We start from the raw sequence: 25501 nt of genomic DNA on the forward strand, positions 1-25501 counted from the left end.
GGAGAGTTACTCCTTGTTTATTTGGATTCTCGTACTGCCTGCAATCAGTTTGTCGTTTGACAGAGAAAGTCTCGCAGCCATCTCGCGTCACGCAGTTAATCATTGTTTGACATATATGTATTCAATCTGATACTTGTAACACACCACACTTCCCCAATAACAATTCTGCCCATCACCACTTGAAGCGATACGTTCAGAGCGATTGTGGCGCGGATTAATTCCCCTCATGACCACCATTACACTTTCCAATTTGCTCAGCTTTCATGTGCTATGAAATTAAACAACAGCCATTCATCATTTTAGTACTTTCGCTCGTCATACGCGGTGGGGAGAGCGCTCGTGATAAATTGAATCTCGGAGATGGTTAGTTCTGGTGGCAGGTCGTCGCCTCAGAATATTGGCCGAGTGAGTTTTTACATCTCCAGGACGAGACCCGTTACAGATACATGTATATGCATAAAGGCCAGACGATACCATCATATGATGCAGTAATTTGTCTAACATTTGAAGATTTTCATTTTCTCTGAGCGGACGGATACTGGGCCTCTTCTATATTGTGATTTTATCAATCATTAAGCAACAATATTTTTCACGGCATTTGTTTTTAAAAATACTGCAGTAAACGTTTCAAAAATGGAAAATGTATGGTTTCATATTTTCTGGTGTTGGTTTGTTGCAGAGTAATGGCTTGTTTCATGTACCATCGAGATGATTGAGTCCACCTGGGGCTTTCCTGTTGTATCATCACAAGATATCACCTGGGCAATGAACAACGCATTCGCTGTAATATTCGAGTCACCCCACCCACTATAACCCATGTCGCTCTAATGACCAGAACTAGTAGAAGGTTAAAAATCCGTTTCTGCGAGAATATTCCTGATTCAAAGCAATCTTGTAGAGCCTGAAACATCAAAGAATAACGAGAGTTTGGCCATTAAGCAACATCCAGTGTTTTCTTGCCGAGCAAAATAAACCATTGTAATTCCTTATCACATTTGCTGTCGTTCCTTGATTGCCTATCCGGTGACTCGCCATTAGGTTGGACTATAAAAGATGGTGAAAATTGGTGTACTTTGTCGCGCGAAATGAACGTGGGAGCTAGGTAAAGTTGTAGTGAGGTGGACGTCTTGTCTCGGCTACAGGCGTATTCTTCCGCTAGGTGACGACCATTTTGCCTTAGCTTCCTAATCTTTGACTTGCAGCTTATCCCAGTTTCACTAGCAAAGCAGTGTAGATTGCTTAGCTGCTTAAGATTGTGGGTACGATACCAGTCTATCCTTGGCTTACATGCTTTATCGGTTCAGTTTACTTTCATTTTAACGTACATATCGGTGTACATTTTTCAATATAATGGTTAATTTCAAAGCCCGGCCAATTTAAAAAAAAACACGTTTTGTCTGCTTTTGAATGAATTTCATCAACAAAATATTCCTCACAGACTCGGCAGTTACTGCGGGTAGCTGATAACAAATTGAATAGTTTATAGGTCCTTAAGGAGCTAAGTAACGTCCTGACTGGCGTCTACCTAATTTGGCCTTATTCAAGTGTTTGGCAGGTGCCGAGGAGATAGGAAGGATAATGACTCCATCTGTTCGTTCTTCTGGACCTCGGAAACACGCTATTGGGCCTGGTGCCGCTGGCTGGTGCTAATACCGAATTACTAATCTATGGGTTCTAAACACCACCTGTGGACTTGGTCTGACCATGTTGTGGCGAATGCGTGTGGTGTACATGTGTGGACGGATCATTAGTTCGAGAAGGACATGTAACCTTCAACAAGGTGCTGTCATTAAACCGTGCCAAGTGAGCTACAGAGACGGACAAATGCACAGTCAGTTTGTTCACTAGTATTTTAAAAAAAAACACGAATGAGGTTATAGTAAACATTTTCAAAACCACATCCCAGTGAAACCCGGCGGCAACACACAATTTACGCTCTACATTATAGGCTCTATCTCCTATTACATGTAGATCAAAACGAAAACTGTGCTTTCCAAGTTGATGTAAAGATATTTACTCTTTTTGTAACGTTCTTCTTCTCTTTGTCATTACAGGACGAATGATGGTCACCCAAATGGTTCTTTTCCATGGTGAGTAACGGCTCTTCTTAACCGACCGGGATATAAGTATCGTAAGAGGCCGACGTGTTCTCGTTGCGTTACTGAGTTCTGAGTCAGGTTGTTTTGATAAACACCTGACGAGAGAGATATATATTTCATTATGTATACATGCATTTATTAATAATATGCGTAGGAAGGAAAAAAGACGTATGTTTATATCTTTTTTCATACTCTTAGAGAGAAAGAAAGATTTGTGCTCAGTGTACCAATCTGTCAAATTACAATAGCCAACGTCGTAATGTATATCTCCATGCCATTGCGCGTTACAAGGCATCATTACTCTGTATTCATAGCCAGCATGAATAGGTCCCTGAAGACAGTTTTCAATCCATACTTCACAGCAAGTGTAGATTACCTATAATAAACTACCCTATTAGAGGTCGCCTTTCGGACTTGATATTCTTTGTACAGGGATCCAGCTATCTTTGTATTAGCCGGCCAGGTCGTAAATTCTATGGTTTGTATTCACAAATGGATAGTTTGCAATAAAGCCCTACACTCATTTACGCCGTATGTCCAAGAGCCATAGTCATTCTCACCTCGTAGCGAAAGACCATAAAATAACCCATAACCAAACAAGCCAGGAAAAGCAATGACGTCAGCGAAACCTGTCGCTATAGTAATGACCGTGACCTTGCAGCCATGATGATAATGGGGATGGCCGGCTAATGTGCCCGTTGCTGCGACTGAACGTATTCTTCTTTGCGCTAAAATGAACATTTTCCGTTTGAGCGCACGAACGAAATCAGTCGTTTCACATGACGTCTCATACGCGGCAAAAGCAATATAATTTTTGATTATCTCCATTGACTACAACTTTATTAGTAAAGCTAATAAGAGGAGCGAATATGCCTTTAGAAATACATAGTTTGTAGTTAATTTCGACGAATATCATGAAAGACAGCGACCAACAGCGGAAGATGGACGTGTTCGAATCAGAAATTCGGCAAGCAGTTCTTGATGTTGGCGTGGTTTCCTATTCTTTGGCTTAGTGTGTCCAATTGAGGATGCTAATACGTGAAGTTTTCTAGCTTTGTAGTAATATAGAGCCGAAGTGTCGAATACTCGAAGCTTAGGCTCTATACACCTTTCCAGAAATGGGCGCTGATTGTCCGAAATAGTGATGTCATAAGGGGAAACTAGGCCTTATGGTGGAGGGACAAATGAGATAGTCATGGTTGACCAACACACTTGAATGCCTTTAATGACGGACAAGGGGGAAAAGTTAGTTTCAATGCAAGCCACCAATTTCGGGAAGCATGTATATAATGCGTTCAACACTTAGACGGTTGAATTGAGTTTGCTTGAGAGAGCTTTCCAAAGATCACCTCGAAAGCAGTGAATATCATCATCACTGTTCAAGCACGCTCTAATCCAGTATAAGAGCTTTCAGTGATCTTTAAATGCAAGCAGTTTAACATACGGCTGCGCCTTCAAACTTCGGTTTCCATTAGAGTTGATCATTAAAGGGTGATCCGTCTAGACGCGGATGAATCCTCTTGATGGTGATCAGCTGTTTTGGTCTCAACCTGGTACACAGATACTAATGGCGCAGACTAAAGGTGACTTAGCATACCGTTATGGCTATTTGGTGTTATCATGAAATATTGAACGCTGTATAGGTGTTCATGAAAATACAAGAATTCGTGGTTTTCAGTATCGTCCAACGCCTTTTTAGCGCCCTCAGGCCGATCTTTGACATTTTGTTGGCTGAATGCGCGGATATCTACATTGGGTTCTAGATTTTACCGGTAGACCAGGACTCAGTGTTGTTCTTTATCAGTCCCTACAGAGCCTTCATCATTTAAAAAAGTTGGGAAGGATGAAAAAATCACATCCTTATACATGTTGCTCACGTTAATGACCTGTTTTTTTTAACACCAAAAGCTTGCCTCTGTCGTGTTCATCGATTTCCGAAACCCCGCAAAAGCTTGCGCTTTATCTTTTGAGAAATCGGGAGTAAAAACGTCAGCTAATGATGCACTGTTACATTGGCCGCAGCCACTTATTGGATCGCACTGGTGGAATCGGCTGAGCTGGGAGCTAGAGATGACTCTTTGACATATGTGTCTGATAGTGCGCACTCTAGCTCGCGGCTGTGGCATGGCCACTACAATGCTGACCTGTCGTCAGCAGACCTCGTCTCGGGGCAACGGTACGCTGGAGAGTGTCCCTGAGCAACGGAGATGAACCAAATTTTACCAACATGTCACGGTAAACGTATCATTTTGTCTTGTATGCTTTCCAAATGATACTTTTAGACAACATGGCCGCCATCTTGACTTGGACACTGTTTCCGCTTCACAGCCACACAGCGTGGCCGCTGAAAAAGAAGATTCCAAGTCATGTTATGTTAAGGTCAAATTTTTGTTACTCCGGAAGCAGGCAAAACAAGAATTGGCGGAGTTGAAGCAAGAATAGGCGGAGAAGAAATAGGGAAAGCACGAAATAGGTTCGATCTTGGTGGGTTAAAAGCATTTTCATTTGCTAACCTCCGTAAATGATGCTGAAGATTAATGTAGGAACTAGATACTTACATTGCTTGTCAATAGGATCAGGTTTGGCTCAGATTAGTCATATTGGAAAAATGTCCATGTGTAAGTATACACGTACACGACCAACATGAATATTGACTTGAAGAGGGATCCGGTTTTCGCATCTAATCCTGGAGTAACATTAGGTATACCCTCCATACAATGAGAATGCGACAGTATCAAGCTACATGTAGGATGTTAAGCCATATATGTATTCCTTTATTACACATTTCTATGATATCTATATATTTTTCGTATAAAACTCGAGCGAGTTTTGTTATTGGAGTATTGGTGTTAGGCGATTTTGAAATGCCATTGGGTTGTGGCATGTGTTTCTGCCAATAGGCCTACATCATTATCAGATGACAAAAGGGACACTTTAGGAACGCCATTCTACCCGCCTACATTAGTGTGTGATCGGACGAAAGAATATTCCAAGTATCGTATGTTATCCAATACTGTACCGTCTACCAACATTTAGATCTACGAAGCATTTCTTGGAATACTATTTGCTAAATGTTTGCTTCTGACCCACGCGCGGTGCAGGTTTTCCTTATTCCAAGCAAACGATTTCCCCCACTAGGAGGGGGCAGGATTTTCCTCTCTCACATAAGGAGGCAAAAGGTCGCGCACATCCTGGCTTGATTTGGCTCAACATAATGGTTTTCTAAAGAACTTGGCAGAGTAACTGCCAAAAGCGTACAAAGTTCATCATTTAACCACCCGACCTTTTTCCTCGAGGTGCTTGTAGCACTGCAGTAAAACTTGTGCACAACTCCTCCATATCATGGCACCATTAAGGAAAGAGGGTTTACCTGCTTGGAATTAATTCAGGCTGGACAATTTTGATCTGGCCAATCTGCTGCGTGGTGTATTCCTTTCCCTTAATGTTGCCATCAGAAAATCATCAAAACTGAAAGACCGATATCGACCACTTCTTGTCTTATATAAAACTAAAACATATTGCTGGTTCCCTCGTAGTCGACTCCTACACCGTTCCCACCCAATACATATTGTTTTCCGATAGTGTGTCTAGCCGGATACATTTAATTGTTAATTTCCATGGAATATAGAGTCAAAATTAACATGAGAGCATGTTCGAAAATAGCGACGAGTACGAAAAACTAATCAATTTTGATATAGATGGTGACTAACACTGAGAAAGTTTAATAAAAGAAATTGAAGCAGAATATCAGACAGGCAGAAAAATCTCAACCGCATCGATACATTTGATAATAATGCGTTGGTGCCGACAGACGCGGATGTTAGACAGACATTTCATTTCAACATGTCTCCTCTAAATGTACTCTAGTTCAAGTCAGGATAATGGCATTACAGCTGCATGTCCCTATCCATTAGAGAGGATTACAGCTTTGATTTTACTCGTGGGAAGTTTGCGAGTGGTCTTATGCACAATGAACCCCGTACGTGTAAAACTACCTTGCTTTGAGGTGAAAATATAGTGATTCCATTTTGCCAATCTAAGCAAAACTCATCCAAAATCCACAATTGGGTAAAATGCACGGCCTCCTAACAATATCTTGACTGATTTTTGGTGTTTCACCTTAACATGGCAGTAACTAGTAACACGCTTAAAACACGTTTTTGTGGGGTGGGTTGCTTACCAGCTTTGCAACGTTTCATTTCTTTCCTTCTTTCAAGCAGAAGAAATGTTTTCCTATTAAAACATTCCTCCTCGACATGCCTTCAAAGAAACGATGATAATATGGCTGTACCATGATAATACGGGCGCCGAATAGAAATCACGAAACATCACATTCTGATTTATAATGTCATAATATTTCAAGGCAGATTAATACACAGTATATGATGGGAATCAGATTAAGATGGATTCGTCCTTGAATGTCAGCATTATATTTGTTTTACGCCAATGGCTAAGGCAACGTGACATGTTACTGCTAATGGAATATTGACGGGCTTACTTGCTTGCTTATTTGGCCCGGCTTGAAGCTATGCCAACAGTGCGAAAACCGCCGCCAAAAATTGGACCACTAATCTGATTTGCTCGAAATTAATTTAGCCAAATCAAATTAAACCATTTCGTCTTGGCGTGGTATGTACTTCGCTTCGTTTGACTCCGAGATACAGGAACAATCTCCACGTACAGAGTTCTCGTTAATGCATTTAATACTCGCGTGTGTGCAAATTCAAGGCTGCCATAATTGGCGAGTGTTGACTGCACTCCATTTTACGATGTTAAATCTATGGAAGAGTATAAGGATATATGATATCTAAGGTATATTCTGAAAGCAATATCGTGTAGTTTTGACGTGTATAAACATTTACAGATGATACTGCGGGGCGTTGGGCGCACCAACCTTTGAATGAGTTTATGAACCAATGGTACTTATTGTAGAAGCAATGAAAGGCACCATCACGAAGACAAGGAAAGTGAAAATGAGAAAAATTCCAAACAAGATTCTGTTATTGCAAGGAATTCAATCTTTTCGAACCGTATTTCCATGAATGAAAAATACCATTATATGCACTAAGTTGGTGCAGGGCACACTGATATAACGGTCCGTGGGATCGAACGCGTAATCGACACACGTGTACAGGGATCGTATTATTACATGATGTGAACCTGTGAACCTATTATGACATAAATTTGTGACTATGACAGTTACAGCGGTTCATCTAGAATCTGTTTAAATGCTGAAGTGCCTCTTCAGCAATGTCCAATATCAAATTGTGTAACCTGCTTACTATCACTCCAGAGCGACCACTATGGAGGGCCGCCCTGTGACCGAAAGAATCTCTAAGGTGATCACGACCTTGTTCGCATAATCCTCCGATAGAACCATCATGTGTGTCATACCTTTCCTTGCTTAGTCATGTTATTTGATGCACGAATTAGCGGCGCTAATTAACGGTATTAGCAGGACACGCCTCTCACCAAATCAGTAGTAGAGGTCATCGCGTACTGGAGTAAAACGACGAATGTGCAACTCTTAAAGGTTTTCTCGGAAAATGAAAACCACTTGATATTTTTCAGCAGTTTCAGCAGGAATTCGGAATTCGGATAAAGGTTCAAATGTAGTTGAGGCCGACTACCATTGCGATCAATCATGTTGGTATCCATCAGAGAATCAACAGAGAGATATTGACACCGATTTACGTGTGATCTGCTGGGTTTACTGATGGGCTCCCCTGAGAAACTTCACCAATTACCTCGCTGACATGTGATGAATGGGGTATCACGAGACCCTTGATGACTCGACTTCTATCCAGTGCATTGATGTCATCACCTGTTAAAACTACCATTAAAGAGTCGTTTTAAAATCGGATGTGCGATAAAGGTCTCCGAATCTGGCACATTCTGTTTTCTTATAATCCTTGTTAGTAACCTGTGGCAGGAGAAATCTTCGGAAAACTGCATGGCATGGTCATATTTGAGAAATTTATGGCGAAATGAAGATGATCAGGTATTTTCTGAACCACCTTGTATACCATAAGAAAATAAGTGGTGCTATCTGAAAATGTTCATCGAGTGATTTCCAACGGATTAGTCAGGTTTTTACGATTTCTAATGCAGTGACTGTTTAATGTCGTCATTAAAGGTTATATTTAAGTTGACGTTATCATGGAACATAGAGAGTCTTCTCGTCAGTATGGGATAAACTTGACTTGATATGAAACAAAGGTCACAATAAGATCAACATTCGCTTTAGAGTGCAAATCTTTTTCTTCTTTTTTCCTTCCCTTGACGGAAATAATCTCAGGGCAGACATCGAGAGAATGTCAACATCAGATTGATGATGAACAAACCAACCTCTAATAGTGCGGGTGTAGTGTTGTTCGAGCGAGCAAAGTATAATCTAACTTATACTTGAGCGTGTTTGCACTGGGAACGGGCATAATGGTACTTGCCTCTTTCTGCCTTGTGTAAATATAGGGGAAACCGATCGTAGATGAGCCTGGGCACACATGTCTGTGTTCACCTCCTTCCGCTTCAGAGAAAGATAGGGGTGTCAAACGTTCTTTTCAACGTATTTTGTCATTTCCTGCTTGAAGAAGATGTCAATATGATTGTGCAGAGTAGTGTGATATCAATAATAGTACTCCAAAAATGAATTCAACTAGTAAATGGTTGCTGCCAAAAAAAGTTTTATCTGTCAGTTTTGGGAGCGGGATCTTACACTAAAAAAGTCCGTGGAAGTGTGTTGACATTTCGAGGGTAAGGCCAACTGACGATTTGACTTGTCAGCCAACATATTTTAGATAGATTCGATTTGCGCCAGCCAAGACACTAAAAGCTTGACGAGAAGTCCCTGCAGATAGACGAGCAGAGATAGGTCGTTTCCTGCCCTGTCGTCTGACTCTTACCAAACCTGTCTGGCTTCCCCAGTTTGATCGATCATCTTTACATTAGCATGATATATGGGTCTTTGACCTTATTCTCACCAGATCAATATCACCAGGGAACACGGAACAGGGTAAAAGATCATACACTCAGATGGTTTTGTCAGCTCTTCAGCCGCCTGTCATGCCTGTACTCGCCAGTGGATTGTGGTAGAGAAATTGTTGACAAAAATGGCTACTCTGCATTAATCATTACTGGCTGCACTTGGAATGTCAATAGAAATATAAGTCAAATGACAAAAGAAGAGTTTCACAAACGTTTGCATGTACGTACGAAAAAAAACGTCGAAATCATTCATTTCCTGGATACCGCAAGACCGTTATCTCTCAAGAGGTAAAACAATGCAAGTAGATGTGTCGTTGGAGAATGCCAACTCACTTACATAAGTTTTTCACCTGCCATGAGGCAATTATAAGCTACTAAGAGTCATTTACGATAAACGAGCTTTTGTCATGTTTACAAAACATTAAACTAAGAACGATCGGCATCTCTAAATCCCCTATTTCTTGTGTCCCTGAGAATGACAGAACTACCCTCTAATTATACATTCTCCTTCTGCAAATGTATTTTTTTGGGGTAATTCTACCAGAGATTCACATCGCGTGGGTTGGTGTTCTTATGCCGGGCTTATGCTATCATTAACGCTGGAGAAGCAAAGAAAATCAGTCTTACCCGATTTGATTTCAGCGCAGTTGTAGAAGTAATATGGAACTGCAACGAAAGAACGAAGCTAACTGGTAGCCTATGCCTTGTCGCCTTGTCACCAACAGAACAGCTTCATATAATACAGGTGACCTTTTTTCCTGATGCTTAACCAAGTCGGTTTTTGTTGTCACTAGCCGCCAGTTTTGTCTATATTGCTCCGCTAATGACAATAATGGGTTTCTTGAAACACATCGTTTGTCACCGTATCTGGACGAAGGCGATGCATATGGCCTTGCTTGCAATGACGTCAGTGGGGCGGGGCGCACGCACCATGCACAAACGAGCGGTAGATCAAGAAGAGACAATTTGCCATCACTCCTCCTCGACGAGATCTCGCTCGCGAACCTTATCCCAATCATGTGCGCTGTAGTGAGCCATTCATTAGCCCCACATCCCATCAGAAGAAGACTAACGTCGTTAGGAAGAGGACGGTGAAGTCATGACGAGCTAAGAAGCCAGCGTCGTATGGTAATTACTTTACGCCGGAGGACGACCAGCTGCAGTCACCTAGTCCGTGGCTTGGCTTCTTCCAAAAGGTGATACGAGTCGTTTTTCACGTGGAGTTGCCAAGGAAACAAATGCGTTCTTGCAATGCAATTTCCGTGTTTTCATTTTCACAAACCGAGAACCGTCGATTAATTTTGCCATTTACCAGTTTTGGTTGAAGTAAATTTGTCAGGGATTGATGTTGAAAATTCCATTACATCTTTTGCGAGAATTTGTCACCGTAGATGGCATTTGCTATAAACAAGAACACGAGGACCCGGAGGGAATGAATTAAATTTGGTAAAAAGCAAACCAGCAGCTTGTTTTATTCTCTGTGGGTGACTTGTCGATCGAAAATGTTCCACACCGACGCCAAAAACACAATCATACATATTACCGTTCAGCAAATTTGTAACGTACTTTTTCCGATGTTTCTCTCAGAGCCAATTTTTCAAATGCTACTCATCAACCTAAACGAGCGATGAATGGTGAAGATGTTTAACAAAATGACATTGAGAAAAAAATAGAAATAAATCCACCACTTTGTAAAAGCAAAACTGGCTGAAAAATGAAGATGAACCCTGTGTGGTTGGTCTTTCCTTATGTCCAATTTCAGTTGCTGTGCAGAATTAAGCACTGATTAGACAATGTGACCGGAAACCTAACGTGCTTTATTTGGAAGTCTCTGAAAAGATCTAAAATGATCCACACAATATGATTGGGACATAGCCAGCAGCTAGTAGGCAAAACCTTCTCATGTCTGAATGTAATATCCGGTGCTACCACTCATTAGAACAGAAACATGTTTTTCTTCTTGCAATGTTACCACCAACCTCTTGAAACTACAGTATTATATGAAAACGTATGAGATAAAGGAATGCAATATTCTATGTAATCATGGAAAAAACGCAGGACCATAGGAAAAGGAGTCATACGACCGTCCAATGATTTATTTGCCGACTGCGTGGTATCGTAGTCTGAAGGTAGTGGTGAACACCTATCAGGCCGGGCGCGCCTCCACGTAGGAGGATAAAATCAGTCTGACAGACGCCGCTGTCTTCATTCCTGTCCTAGCAACGGAGCTGTGACGGTCTCCGGGATATTGTGCGAGGTGGGATCAATGCGGCGTTGGCATGTGTATCGGAGTGCATTGCAGTATTGACGGGCTTGCTTCCTCATAGATCAGGATACACTGCAGAGTGCGAAATCGAACAGGGTAGTTCTACCATGGAATATTCATCGCCTTGACTAGAACAATGACGACTATCTTGATTCTGCTTATCCTATTCGACATGTGGATGGGATTTTGGATTTTTAGCATCTGAATTAATTGTATGGTAGTAATATCCTTTGGGAGTTTCGCAATTTTGTTCTTGTCATTCGGCAGTCTGTTTTGAATGGTGTTTACGGAGGAGGACCATCAAGCGCTGCCTACATCTTCTTTACGTTGTCACTGAGAGGAAGAACACGTCTGCTTTCATGGATATTCCACTTCTAGCTGTCACTCCGGCAAACAGATTTGGATCGCTTTCATTAAGATGGTGGTGTACTGCAGATTTGTCACGCTTTCCTTTTGAAGCATGCTAAATAATTCCTCTCCTGATTTTGCAGGCACGTGCTCTGTGAAATCAAAACGCCACACTCGACACTTGGTAGTTCGAGTAAAAGCTGTTAAATTGAGTTAAGAGTGAATCTGTTTCGCCGACCTGCGTCTAAACGTAACATGTAGATGTTGGACTAGCAATTGAGTCTGAAGAGATTGATGTAGGTATAAGTTTCTTCCCTCTGCTTGGCCAGGCTGGTAAATAAGTCTAGGCAAAGTGTTGTCCATGTTTCTATGTCCTCAAGCTGAGACGATGCTACCATTCTAAGCAGCCTTTTACGTTTCAATTATGTACATCTGTAATTTCTATGCCTCCATCTTGGCAAGACGCTATCCGCGTTGATTGTTTTACCAATGGGTTTAGTTAGAAAGAATTGTGTTTCTTCTGCTCAAAGCTGGTCCATAAAGTGAAAGAATGTCGAGGCCTGATGTCGATCCGCGACTGATAATCCATCAATGCAAGCACTGTTCTGAAAACTCCCAATTCGAAAAGCCCCTTTCATACATTTATATGTGAATTACTCTCTCGGTTTTGCTGGACAACGATGAAAGATATGCCCAGACCTCAAACAAAGTGTCTAGAGCCAATACCACTAAACACTCCCATGCCACCTAGCCGTAAGACCAGTGTTACGTCAACCATTACACTTGCAATTTCTAGGAAACTGTCCTTTTCCAAAAAATCCGCGCTGAGCCTGGCTTCTTTCCTGACGTCCTTCGACTAATGTGCATTTGGTTTCTACTTAAAAAATCGATTGACATTCAAGGTCTATCGGCAGAAGCTGTAACTGACGTCAGAGATCAGTGCGACTTCAAATGGGGCTCAGTGTTGCGAAAGAAAGTGGTGGCGCTAAATCAGATGAATCGGTTTTGCTGAACTAAGCCCGGATAGGAAATGACTCGTAATGAGATGTTAGGCCCGAGAGGTACCATGGTAACCTTGGAAAGGAAATTCTCGTATTTTACAGTCAGCTTAAATTAGAAGCACTATTGCAAAATCATGACCTGGCCGGGTTTATTTTCATTCTTATATATGATATCTTCGCCTCCCCCCTGCAAAGAAAATATAATGCTAACTCGCCCTGCAGCAACGAACGAATTATTTCCACAAAAGCTGTGTCAACGGCGAAGACAAGTTACGTTAGTGAATACAACTGAATAAAACGAGTCGTTGGTTGGTTCATTGAAATATGGAAATGAAATGTAATTGCTTCGGCACTCGTGGGGTTTAACGACCACGTTCATTTCTTGAAACGAAAACGTAGGCGTTTTGATACGGTAGACTAATGTAGCGCGAAACTTACTACACTAATTGTGTTGATGAATATTATATCCAGACATCTCAAGTGGAAAGGTTCATTGTATACGACATTTGCTTGCAGGACCGCCTAAAGAGGAAAAAAAACATCGCCGCGCGGAGGTTGGCCGAGTCAAACGGAATAAAAACAAATCCTTCTTGCTACGCGATTCCTTCATGTATGCTGCATTGGACTGTTTTCTGATTGTGGTGAGGAAGACGCCTTTTTAAATGCAGCCTTTTGATTAAACTTATCACATCTGTAATTTCTATGTCTTCAAGCGCGGATGTTAAATGAAACTCACACCTTTTCTCTCCGTTGAGGGAAGGCTATGATTTATGGTACCAAAGGGACCATTACTTGTCTGCCAAATCCAGCTATGGGATACATATATCGTCGGCGCTAAATTGGCCATTGCCGGAGCGGAATGGCGTGATAAGGCAGTTTGCCAGGCGGTTGAGGTGCGCTCGAGTCGTTTAACTTTGCATAATGATATAGATAGAGTGAGGTCATTTTGTCTTGATTTTGATGCAAATATGCTTGTATTTTGCATAATGATATAGATTGAGAGAGGTATTTCATTTGTCTCTGCATTGATATTTGCTGACACATTTTTTTCTTTGGATGATGACATCGATTAAAGGCCATTTGGTTCATTTCGGTCTTGTCGGCATTATAAGTTGGCTATTCACATTATTAAGTAGATTAGCATTCTCCTTTATAGTGCAACCTCTCATAAAAATGAAGCTTTCGCAAGCATTATTGTAATTTGTCGGTTTTAGCGTTAACCCGCGTTGACTTCATGTTGTAGCTGAGACATCATCTAAAAGCTGCATACTCCCTTGTTTGTATTGTGATCCAAGGAGTAGAGTGTTCTTGCAATTGGATTACGCGAGAGAATGTGGAAAGCTGTTAAAAAGTGCTTATTGTGTCTTAATAGAGGCTATGTTGTCAGATATTTCCATATGCTGAGCAGTTTCACTTCTGTTGGTGGCCAACTTCTTGTATGACAAATCCGTTAATTTCATTGTCTGTGTGGTGTCATCAAGTTATGTGCTATATTATTTATGCGACACTCATAAATCATCATTTATACGTTGATTGAGGAGGAATCCGTATAAGTTTGCGAAAGCTGCCTAATGGCAGCTCCAGCGACTTAACCATAATGCAGCCTTCATCATCTCCCTTTCCGCCAGAATTCTACCTTCTTAACAACAAAACACGTTCCACCTCTTGCCTGGGTGATCAGCGAGCCCTTCACAATATCCGATTTTCTGGAGTAAACACGCACGCACCATATAACGATGGGTCCATTATATTTTGCAGGTTGTGCCTACACGTCTGCGAGATGAGCCAGAATCGATACTGGCGTGTTCGGGATTAGAAGACATCCCTTAAGACACCCTGATCTTTTACAGTGGCAAGTGACTCAACCGATATTTGGTACACATAATAAGAATAACTGCTTGGTTTATTCGACAGATAGTAAGTAGGTGGGAGTATTAACTAATGCGTTTTCGGGTTTCTCTTGCTAATTAGTGGCTTTTTGCACCGTGTGATACCGTAGTACAATACTGTGAAAGACTCCGTAATTATTAGACGTGTCGGGCCGTCATTTTCTAAACACTAATAACAACTTTTTGAAAGCTTGAACGAACTGTTAACATTAGATTCATTCACTCATTTCAATTCATTGTTAGTTTCTAGGTATTCGACTTTATCATTGCATGTTATATGCGACTTGTTCATTTCATCAACGCGCATACATCTCAAATGCTCGAAGGGCGTTAAGATGGTTTCTATTAGCACCACTCTAAAAGCCAACGCACATTAGAGGTTCCCTTAGAAATAGCGATAATCAGCACTTCAGCTTGACGTGTTTCATATAGCAATATTGTGGCTGTGATCCTTAATCTCGTAGCATGCCGAGTGATATTAAGGAACCACAGAGTTATTACTTTGCTTTGACAAGGCATCTTTGACAGGTTACTGCAATAACATGAAAAGAATAGGTTGCTGTTTCTCCGCGTAGTGGAAGGAAGTCGCTTTTAATCATGAACTGAACAAAGGTGGAAGTCCCGCTGTCCTCGTCGCCATAGCTATGCCGTGGAACCGGCTCTCTCTATGCGTTCACTGTGGGCGCCTTGGTGTGCGTTAGAAACAATTAAGGCACGCGGTGAATGCCAAGGGAAGGCACAAATTTCAACAAGAGTAGTTTCTATGGCAGGTCCGATTATCAAAACACAGAGTGCGTCTTTCGATTGAACTTTCATCGGCATTGAAAATTGCGGATTTCTGCTTGGTTTCCATCAGCGAGGATCAAGGACCACCGTGACGATATTTTCAAACATTACTTTGTTATGAAAACTGTACGTCGGATGTCATCGGGACACGCGTGGCACGAACACACGGAAAATCAATTAGGGATTAGAGGATGTTGGATCCATCATGGTTTCACTGTATGGCGTACATTGTAATATCGACCTTGGACGTGTTCACGCAAGTCAGTGGCTGGTATTAGTGGTTAATCTTGACTGGCGTGTTGAGGGTCGCTTGCCTCTGTCCGAGTTGCCGTATGCTGTTCGGACAAGTTTCATCACGGAGTGCTATAGGTCCGTGTTTTTACAGCTTTAAACTTTATTGTTCGGACTTCCAGTGCGAGTCTTTTGTTGATTACACGTCACAGTTCATGCCGTAGTTAGGAATTATGTAGTATTTCTGGTCCATCATCAGAGAAAGAAGTCAACTTGATAACATATATGCACCCTTAGAGATAACGGGTTTTTGATAGGTTTTCGACAACTCAAAAAACTTTATTTCCTTATTTCTGTGTTAGTAATTCTCATATATAACATCAATAGGTCTGTTTTTGTTTACGAACTAAAGTGTGTGATATGCTTCCATGACTTGAACGACATTTGTCTGTGGTTTAACGAAATTAGGCTATCTGCAATTTGCTGAGAACAGCCCCATTTGCTTGCCACGTCCTTATACGATTATGTAGCCAGTGAATCCAATGAATACTAAAAGAGTCCCAACTTGTTACAAGTGCACGCGTCTTCGCCCAAATCAATTTCCTATTATCGGCACATCTTTTTACGATGCCTCGCATAATTGCAACTGGTTATTAACTTATCGGGTTTTACATATTTCGCTTGATATGTTTACATTACATCCAGAGCAGTCTTCAAATTTATAGAAGCACATTTTTTACAAATATGAATTCATCTAACGTTCTTCCATCTTGACGCCAAGGTCGACCATCTGACTGAAATGAATAAAAATCACTTTTTTGAGTATGCGGTACTTTTTTTGTTACAGGAAGGAAGAGTCCATTGAATATGTTTTTTGTTGTGTAGGGTAGCAAGTTCACATACTGATGTCGCCCAGATATAAACGTACTGAGGGTGGACAGATTCCTTGACGGTTGGATTTATTCTCTCCAAATAACAAAGAATGTGGTCCGTGGACTCGTCTTTCCTGCAGAATAACAAGTCCCCCAACAACCAAGCCAGTGAAACCTCTCGTGGTGCGCCTGACCGTTGTTGGTCGATAAGAAAACAAATTTACCAAATATCCCAAAATAGTATGCTTTCGGTCGGTCCAGGTAAATGTAATTCAGCTTTGATAGTCAATGTGGTGGCAAAACTTTCATTTTTGGTGTTAATTTGTCGCCTTTTCTTCAATCGCTACCTTCTTTGAGCAGCTATGTTGGACTTCCGGTCGTATTTGACCAATCGGAGCCGTCTACCTGAGTATGGCGATACTTTCAGCACCAAGGATGATATCTCATTGATCGGCCAATACCGACTGGAATTCCCAAATCGCTGCTTGAGAAATGTGAGGAATGACAAATGGGGACATTACAATACTCCAGTCCAGTTTAACCTCAACCTATAATCGTATTTGCCACTTTCCCCAAGCAGAATCTTTCACACTTCCGGTTGTATTGGTCAATCAGATGCCCTCAATACGCCCTCAATCCTGATCCGGCTTCACCATTCAACCAATCACAAGGAAGTACGGTCGTATTGTAACTGCGCAAGACTTCTGGTGATTTTCGCAGAGAATGATTGCACGGTAGAAGCACACCGGAACTAAACTGTAATCGGAACCTGGTTTTAGAGAAAAGGCGGTTCCAACGCCAGCTCATGTGGTCGCCATTTTGCACCAAGTCCCCGGCTTGCCCTGTATACACATCTCGTGTTGCACCCAGCGAATTGGTAAATAATGAATCTTCATTTCTGTAATGTACCCAAGGGGTCGCACAATGATGGCTTGGTCACGCGAGGATTGCGAACTAGCCGAGACGGGTCGGGGATTGGTCCATTTTCCCCACCACAATGTGGTTATCAAAGATTTATATGTTATATCTTGTTTCTTGTTCCGTTGGGAAAAAAATCCTCAATAGGCTGCATGTTTGCCAAGAATTAGCGGCAAGGACATGACGTGTAGAGCATTTAGGTTGATGGCTTGGACCTTGTCAGACGAGCCTCCTACTGTTTTGATGTAAGGGAGTTAATTAGAAAAACATCGGTTATAAAATATTCAGGGAAACCTTGAACTGGAACTTAGATTTTTTTGCGAGACGTCTCGCAAATATTGAATGAAACTAAGAGTATATTATAGAACCTGTCTCGTCGCGTTATGTATTTTTACCGATGTATGTTTGTGATAATAAATACCCTTACCAGACTATTTCGCTTGTTTTTTTTTTTTACATCGATGTTCTGCGCCAATAAAGAGAGAAGTTCCAGCGGCACGATTTTTCTTTATGGCGTACGCAGTCCTAGTCGACCACACCAGAGACTTTCAAATAGATTTATTTGAAAGTTATTTGAAAGTCTCTAGCCACACCAAGTTATAGCAAGGTTGTGGCTGTCCTCTCTTTTCGATTCTTCATCTTTAGTTTGCAAATACGCTGACTTGGCGTGTTTTTGCCGCAGTCATCACGCTGAACCATCAACACAGACGTTATTGAGCGCCAACCCTTTCTGAAAACTCGCCACCCTTTTGTACATTTGTGCGCCTAACATTTGAGAAAGAAAAGAAACACTGCCTAACCTCGGGCCATGTCTGCGTTTGACAGCAAATCGAAGCCCTTCAACAGAAACTGTATAGAAGGGGGCTATTGAGAGGAGAATTTCCATATTCACGTGCTGAATGATATGCCCTCTGGAGTGTTCTGGCGGTATGCCGCCGGCGATATGTCAGAGTCTGGCATTTCAAGTTCTTCTCAGGTGCGCCCCTTCTGTACGAGACAACCGAAGCCATCCAATCGATCCAGGACCCAAGCAACATCCAGTTGTGGTCAGATTCTATCATAGTTTTTCCTAAATTGGTCAAAGCCACGGCCGTGATATGGACTTTCTTAAAAAGTTACCTTAGATAGACAGCAATGGCAAGTATGGTGGCACTTCAAACGGAACCATGGTAATAGTTTGGATGCATGCACTTGAATTGTCAATTATCTCAAAGAGCTGTCAATGCCAAAGTTGGAATATCCTGACATAACAAGTAAAACTAAATTTGGCAACCACCCCAATATCATAAAAGCCAATTATCTAGGATTGAGTATCAAACGGGACTCCCTACTCCAACGACGAAATTCTAAGTCAAATTTCCTGAGACACCCTGTATATCCATTCACACTCTTCAATTTACATTGACCCTTTCCTTCAAATACGAGCAGACGATGTAAATTTCAAATCAAGACTAATCATTTCTTCTTAAGACTGCTCTACGCTACAAAGGAAACTGATTGAAATCCAAGGGCAAAAGGTGATTGAAAGGTCTGCCTTTATTCCAGTCGGCTGATGAATCAAAGCCGTGTCGAGTCTGCGTATCCGGAGAGGGAATTATATGATATTGGAATAGCGACAACTAAGTAAAGTAGTTTTCAAGGAGGCACATAATGTAAGCTGAGGCCACTTCATCATTATTACATTAACTCAGTGGATGTGGCTTCTTGTGGCAAAAATGAAATACCTTTCAATTTGTTATTAATCATCTTATACTGTCCGAAGTGGCCATTTGTACCTATAAAAGTGGGGGTTCACTTGCATCTACTATTGTAAAAGGCGATTTTCATTGAGCCAGAATAGGATCGAAGTAATCCACAACCGATACTTTTGACTAATTCGTTGTCTGGCCGGAAGGAGCTGTTTCATAGTTTTCGGCTATTCTCATCACATTGCCACAATAATTCGCTTAAGCTCAAAGAAGTTCATTCGAAACTTGTGCTTTGACGTGGGCGTTTCGAACGATGTAGGCAATATCAAGAAAGTAAAGGTTCAGATGAACCAAAAATCTCGTATGCTTTCCCAAGACGCCATCAATGCCATCTCGAGCCAATACATCATCAGTAGGCTATAAAACAAATTTTCTCTTCAGTTTTCAAGACTATCAGGTCTTTGACTTGGCCCGATCTTACGTTAAAGCAAGGAAATATATATGTTTTGCGTTCATCATCTTCATCGCATGTTCATATATCTCTCACTTTGTGGTGATCAAGTCACGTCACAAGGCAAAAGTGCGCAGTACCTCGATGCAATATAAGAAACCCCTCTCAGTTTTCAATGGTGGTATATTTTGAATCTGACGACGTCTGCGGCGCGTGTAGTTGTGTGCGCGCAGCTTTTATTAGACAGCAGCCGTCATTCTGATGGAAAATCTAGCTCATTTGAAAGTCTTAGAGAAGCTGAAATAGCAGATAAGGAGATATCTAATGACGTTCATGAAAAAGTTCTCAAGATATTCAATATTGTTATCAATTTGATACTGCCGTGAAGTGTGTGAGTTAGCGCCGTAGCTATGACAACCACATGATGATACTCGCGCGAAATTAAACACGCGTTTCCGATTCCCAATGATACTTCACCGTGATTTCATAGCATTGGTAAACTTCAACCTTTCGAGAGTGGTCCCACACATTTTAGCAGTACATGCATAAGTGGTCTAACATTAAGTGTGAGATTCAAATTTACCATATTAAGATTCATATCACGGGATGTCTGAGGAACTCACATGTAAACTTTAATTCATGCAGATTGAAGTCGCTTACGTGCATATGTTTTACAATATGTACAGGTTTTGATCACCTGTAAATCGCGTGTTGTACATAGCGGTCATACACTGCTGGTAATAGTAGTATCTTAACGTAAATGTACTTCAGTCGTAGCAGCAGAATTAAAAACTGCTACAGGAAGGTGGAATTATTTAAGCGAAGACACCATAGCAATGGCATGCCCTCACACAACTCAATACAATGACGCATGCTTTCGAGCCAGTGAAAAACTCTCATACAGGTGGGTGTGGAGGCATCAGTCATGCCAGTGCTAATTGCGTCTGCGGGTAATCCCCGCAAGAGCATTACTAAATCATCTTTGTCTACTTTGGTGACGACTTCTCGCAAAAACATCTCGGTTGATACACGAATGGCCAACATGCCATGTGAAATAGTGGGAATCAATCTTGTTCATCTTAACACTACCAGGTCTGAGTGTAATGACGTTATCAATTCGAAATGACAGCAAGATGTGATATACAGTGAAAGGTTACATTTTACGGGATTTAAATGCAGGTAGTTTCGCAAGCCTTATGAAGAGCTGCGAACGACAGAGTACAAAGTATGTAAGTTGCAATGCATTTTATCGAAGTGGTATGTATTTCATCTATCACATAAGCGCAGATGTACCTTCATTACTGTTCGCAGGAACTCATCTCCATTGCTTCTGTTTAAGAAACGAGAGAACGAATTCATGTATGTGTTTTGTTAACGTATCTTGTGCGTAAGTAACACGAGGAATTCTCGGGGTTCTTTGTACGAGAAACCTGAGCAAGAAACAGGAGGTTACGTGCCTGTGCGTATTGCTCGAAATATGGTACGATGAGTAGTTGTAACCATATCTTGTGGTATGAGATGTCATGACGTGCTGTTGTCAGCGAATGTAATGTTGGAGTAGGATTTGGTGTAAATCGTTGACATTCTGAGAGATCAATAAAGAACATGCGTATCCAGCACCTTCTATCGTTTATACACACTCGTGAAAAGAGAACCTGCGCACGTTGCTCAAAATATACGATGAGCAGTGAACAGGTGAGTGGTAATTGCTTGTGATTCTAAACCTTGCATCAAAATAGCCAAACGACCGTTCCAGAATGCTTTTGACGCTCGCCATCTTGTGATGTGTGATGTTGCTGATGCCAGATGCTGCTACACGAAGGCCTGCCCATTAATTGGGAGTTGCCATTAACGTCCTGACTGACCTGTTAATCAAATGCCTCTCCTTCAATTTCGGTCAGCACACAGGCAAAAAGGGGTCATTGCTGCATATTGCTCGAAAAAATATAACTTTGAGTAGTTCCGGGTAACCTTTCTTGTGATTCGTGATGTCATGACGTCAGAGATACGTGATGATAGAAGCAAACAGAATGTTCGATAGAGGCAATTGCTTTTTGCATCAAGAGACATCTACATATGAAATGATGGTGGTGATTCCCAATATGTATTCGATTTTCGCGGAACAGGGGTGGCATGTATAATCATCATCAACCTACCTTGTTTGAAGTTTTGTTTATATTTCCGAAACAACAGACACATCCATCCTGTTTGTCTATTTTTAGCAGAAGACATTATGCAGACGACAATATCATGGCGTAGACGGCGGTTTTTTCCCTTTGATATGATAAAGAAAGCAAGAGAAGGCTCTTATAGCTATAGGGATAGTTCTTAATGTGATTATGATTACTGGTATTTTGTGAAGGAAAACAATGAATCCTAGCACAATCCCTACTGAAATGCGAATTAGCATGCTCTCCCACTCGTATCAACGCACAAAATTAGGGAGAGACAGAAAAGGCACTTTGTGAGGCGATTGTCCACGGCCATTCGTGAACTTGGAAGGGACTATTCCTTGGACGCGAACGCCAAATACTTAGCAACGGCAAAGACTGTAAAGCCACGGAAATCTCACGTGAGTTACCTGTAGATGAAGGGAGGCAACAGAAGCCACCTAAGATTCAAGCCATCTAGAGCAAATTTCTTCCACATGAACCCTCGAACATTTTATCATTTGATTATATCGGGTGATTTGATTCAAAATTTGCCGCGAAATAACTTTTGAGCAGGATTGCTTTAGGTTCTCGTGAAGTATTACTGCTTTAGGTTCTCGTGAAGTATTACTTTGTAATACTTCACGAGAACCTAAAGCAATCCTGCTCAAAAGCTGGCAAAGGCTGGCAAAAGTTACCGTTCTACCATGGGCTAGCAAATATTCTATGTTGGAATCGCGTACGCGTGTGCGCGGATATGAGTATGTGCAAAATACATTAAAAGAGGAGTAATGGCGGAAAATGCGCATTGGGTCTGTCCAATATCAGACACCTGACGGGCGGACTCTTTATACGTTCACAAGAAGGGTTTGTCGAGGGTAGAAAAACAGATTAGGCTATGTGTGTTTGTGGATAAAACCATGCCAAGATCCGGAAGTTGATATGAAAGATGCATAGATGCTGGATGCTATGTCATTCTGCATTAATACAAATGTATTCCTTTGGCTAAGGATGTTATACCACCTGCTCTCCGATTAATATGAGAAGCCATGGCGGTATTGGCCTCCAGCGAAAGACTGTGTTTACTTTCTGATCTATGTGCCTCGTAAATATGTCTCGTCTGACTCAGACGACTTTCCCAAGATTTTTCCCGCGGGGTTGTGTCTTGAACTCTTAATGGCAGAGATGGTAAATAAGAAAATATTTATTAAGTAGAATGATATGCTGACGCTACTCATGGGCAGGCTTCACCGGTCAGTAAGAAGACAATTGAACGGAAATAGCTTACATGACGCCCCCGACATTTTTATTTGAACCTCCATTATAACAGCTGACTCTGCAGCGATCGCCTATATTTTAGTTATTACTTGAAGGATTTTTATGAAACAAAAACTATTGGATTTGGATGACCTTCCCATGAATTGAAGGTCTGATGAGATGTCATTCAAACTTCCTCTTTACCCAGTTCCTGTTTTACAGAATTTCACAAGGAAAACTGCATTCTATAATGACTGCCCTCGAATAGTTCTCTATCAGCATCTGTCCTTTTTCAAAGATGGCATTGGCCGGCCTATTATTCATCAATTTTTGATTTGAGCCTTGATTTCAAGGGGAAAACGCCATAAAAATGTTGTGAATTTACTTCCTATTCAGACAGTACGACTGTACGAAGGAGCTATCTAAAGCTTTTCACTTGGTAATTGGTCGAAATTGGTTTTTCTGGTAATTTCTATTTGGAAGGTTTAGGGCGCTCAAAACTTATTCGGATAAAACCATTAAGGTGAAGTATGATGTCTTTAACAATTCACTTTGGGAAAAGTGTTCGGATCAGTGAGCATAACCCGTGGAAGAGCAGTTCATGGACCTTGAGAAGAGTAAACGAAGCATATTGTTGCGATCAGTCTTTTTGAGTTTTGCAGCCTCCTCCTTCAGCCGTTTGTTGAATTATGCACGAAACGACACTATCATTTAATTGAATATTCACGAGTTGCGAGGGAACCAGTATCTTTTTTGCTTTATGAGTCTTTTATTTGGACTTGTATTGGACAAAAACTCCTTGGGGTATATATCCTGATGAATCTTTTTGAAAATAATTCATTTTTTATACGGCCAGGAGGCGGTGTATCAGTTGAAGCATTTTTAGCGAAACCTAAAATGTAGTTGCAACGTGTCCTATCTGTAGCAGTTACATCTTACAATGTCGTGGCACGGGAGTGGCTTGACGAGTGAAGCGCTGTGATGGTAGCGCTCGAATTAACGGTCCATCTTCACGCCAATCCTTCCCAGGTCGTCATCCGAGTGAGTATGAAATTATACTCCGAGTTTTATATATCATTGTGAATAACGTGCGGGATGTCCCTAGAGGATCTAGAGCTAATGGACTTGGCATTTTTCTTGAAGATGTATAGTTCGGCCTTAGAATTTAGTGCCATCGTTGAGAAATTCAATTTATTTTGACAGCTTTCTGATGAAGTCAATCAAGGCTACGTTAGACAGACAGTTTCGGTGGCAACAGTCTATATGAGTTCAATTTCGCCTGAATATAGCAAACTGAAAGCCAATTTTGTGCATTTATATCAATTTACGAGCCATCTCAGTGCCGGTTGAATAGGTTAACCGTAAGGTTGCGGGAATTTTGTTGAGTAAATCTGACGCTATGGAGTGGTCGTGCTTTTTTCGAGCTTGTTTCATGTCTATTTGTCTGTACCTGTTCTTCTTAAGTCCATCGCCACGTTATTGATAGCATCCCGACTCGTGCGCTTGCGTCACCACTATCGGGATCAACAGGTCAAGGATAAGGATGAGTAACTTGGCGATCACAAAATCTTGTTGGTCCAGATGTATTAGTAGGTATTGGTCAGGTTCTTCTTAGTATATTGGCTCGTGACAAGTCGGGCAAAAATCATGGATGGGCAGGTCGTAGTCCGCCATGAAAATATCGTCTGCCGATCATCATGTATCAGTCCCGAATCCGTTAGCTTGACCAGGGTCCCTTGACCAGCGACTAACTCTTGATCAACCTTGGCCGCATCGAAAAAGGCGGCGTTTGTGAATTCAATGAAGAATTCCTAATTCGGTGAGTTAACTGGTGTAAAACCGCGTGAAAATGGCGACGGCAATGGCGATGATCGATGACGATGTTAACGGCGACGCTGAAAATGATGATGTTGATGACGATGAACAGCGCTGGTATATCAATTATATCAATAACCGGTCTGCATCGAGGCCGAAGGGCTCATAGGGGTGTCCAGGAGTGGCGGCCAGCTGACATTGTCATGGGGATTCAGTCACCGGATAGCGACGAACGCGTTCACCCAAAAACAATAACCATGAAATTGGTTGGAAATGATAACGAGAGATGATCACGCACTTGTCGGTTGGACGCAACATCCATTATGCAGCCATAATGGAACTAAGATGGTGATATATGATAGGACATGGTAGATGTGTGATTGGATAAGCTGTTTGGGCATCCGCAGGATGCAGGGTCCAGCAGTGATTTATTTCGCAATATTATCCTCGGATGACTGAGAACGATGCTTAAGACTCGTATTATAGCGTGTAATACAATGTACACTGTGTACCTAATTTTTTTTTTTTCAGGAAATGTCTCGATCGATGGACTTATTATCTCGAGCGAACGAGATAAATAATTCGGGCGATCGAGAAAATATCTCGGGTGATCGAGTTATTTCCTGAAAAAAAATTTCATGTTGAAAAAAACACATGTGATGTCTTTTCCCAGCCACCGTACACAATACATGTACATGTAACAAACGACGAAAACGCACATAAGCATGACATTAACTGCACGTAGT

The 25501-nt window shown here is 41.5% G+C and overlaps 1 long non-coding RNA gene across 1 annotated transcript in view; it reads left to right on the forward strand.

Moving 5' to 3' along the window:
- The window catches only part of LOC135486396 (uncharacterized), a 51871-nt gene extending 34085 nt beyond the window's left edge, over positions 1-17786 (forward strand). Inside the window, exons 4-5 of the long non-coding RNA XR_010446691.1 lie at positions 2055-2090; positions 14457-17786. This is a non-coding gene — a long non-coding RNA (uncharacterized LOC135486396). The remainder of the gene's footprint in view (positions 1-2054; positions 2091-14456) is intronic.
- Positions 17787-25501: the final 7715 nt, after the last annotated feature.

This window comes from Lineus longissimus, chromosome 4, assembly GCF_910592395.1.
Source record: "Lineus longissimus chromosome 4, tnLinLong1.2, whole genome shotgun sequence".
Classification (NCBI taxonomy): Eukaryota; Metazoa; Nemertea; class Pilidiophora; order Heteronemertea; family Lineidae; genus Lineus; species Lineus longissimus.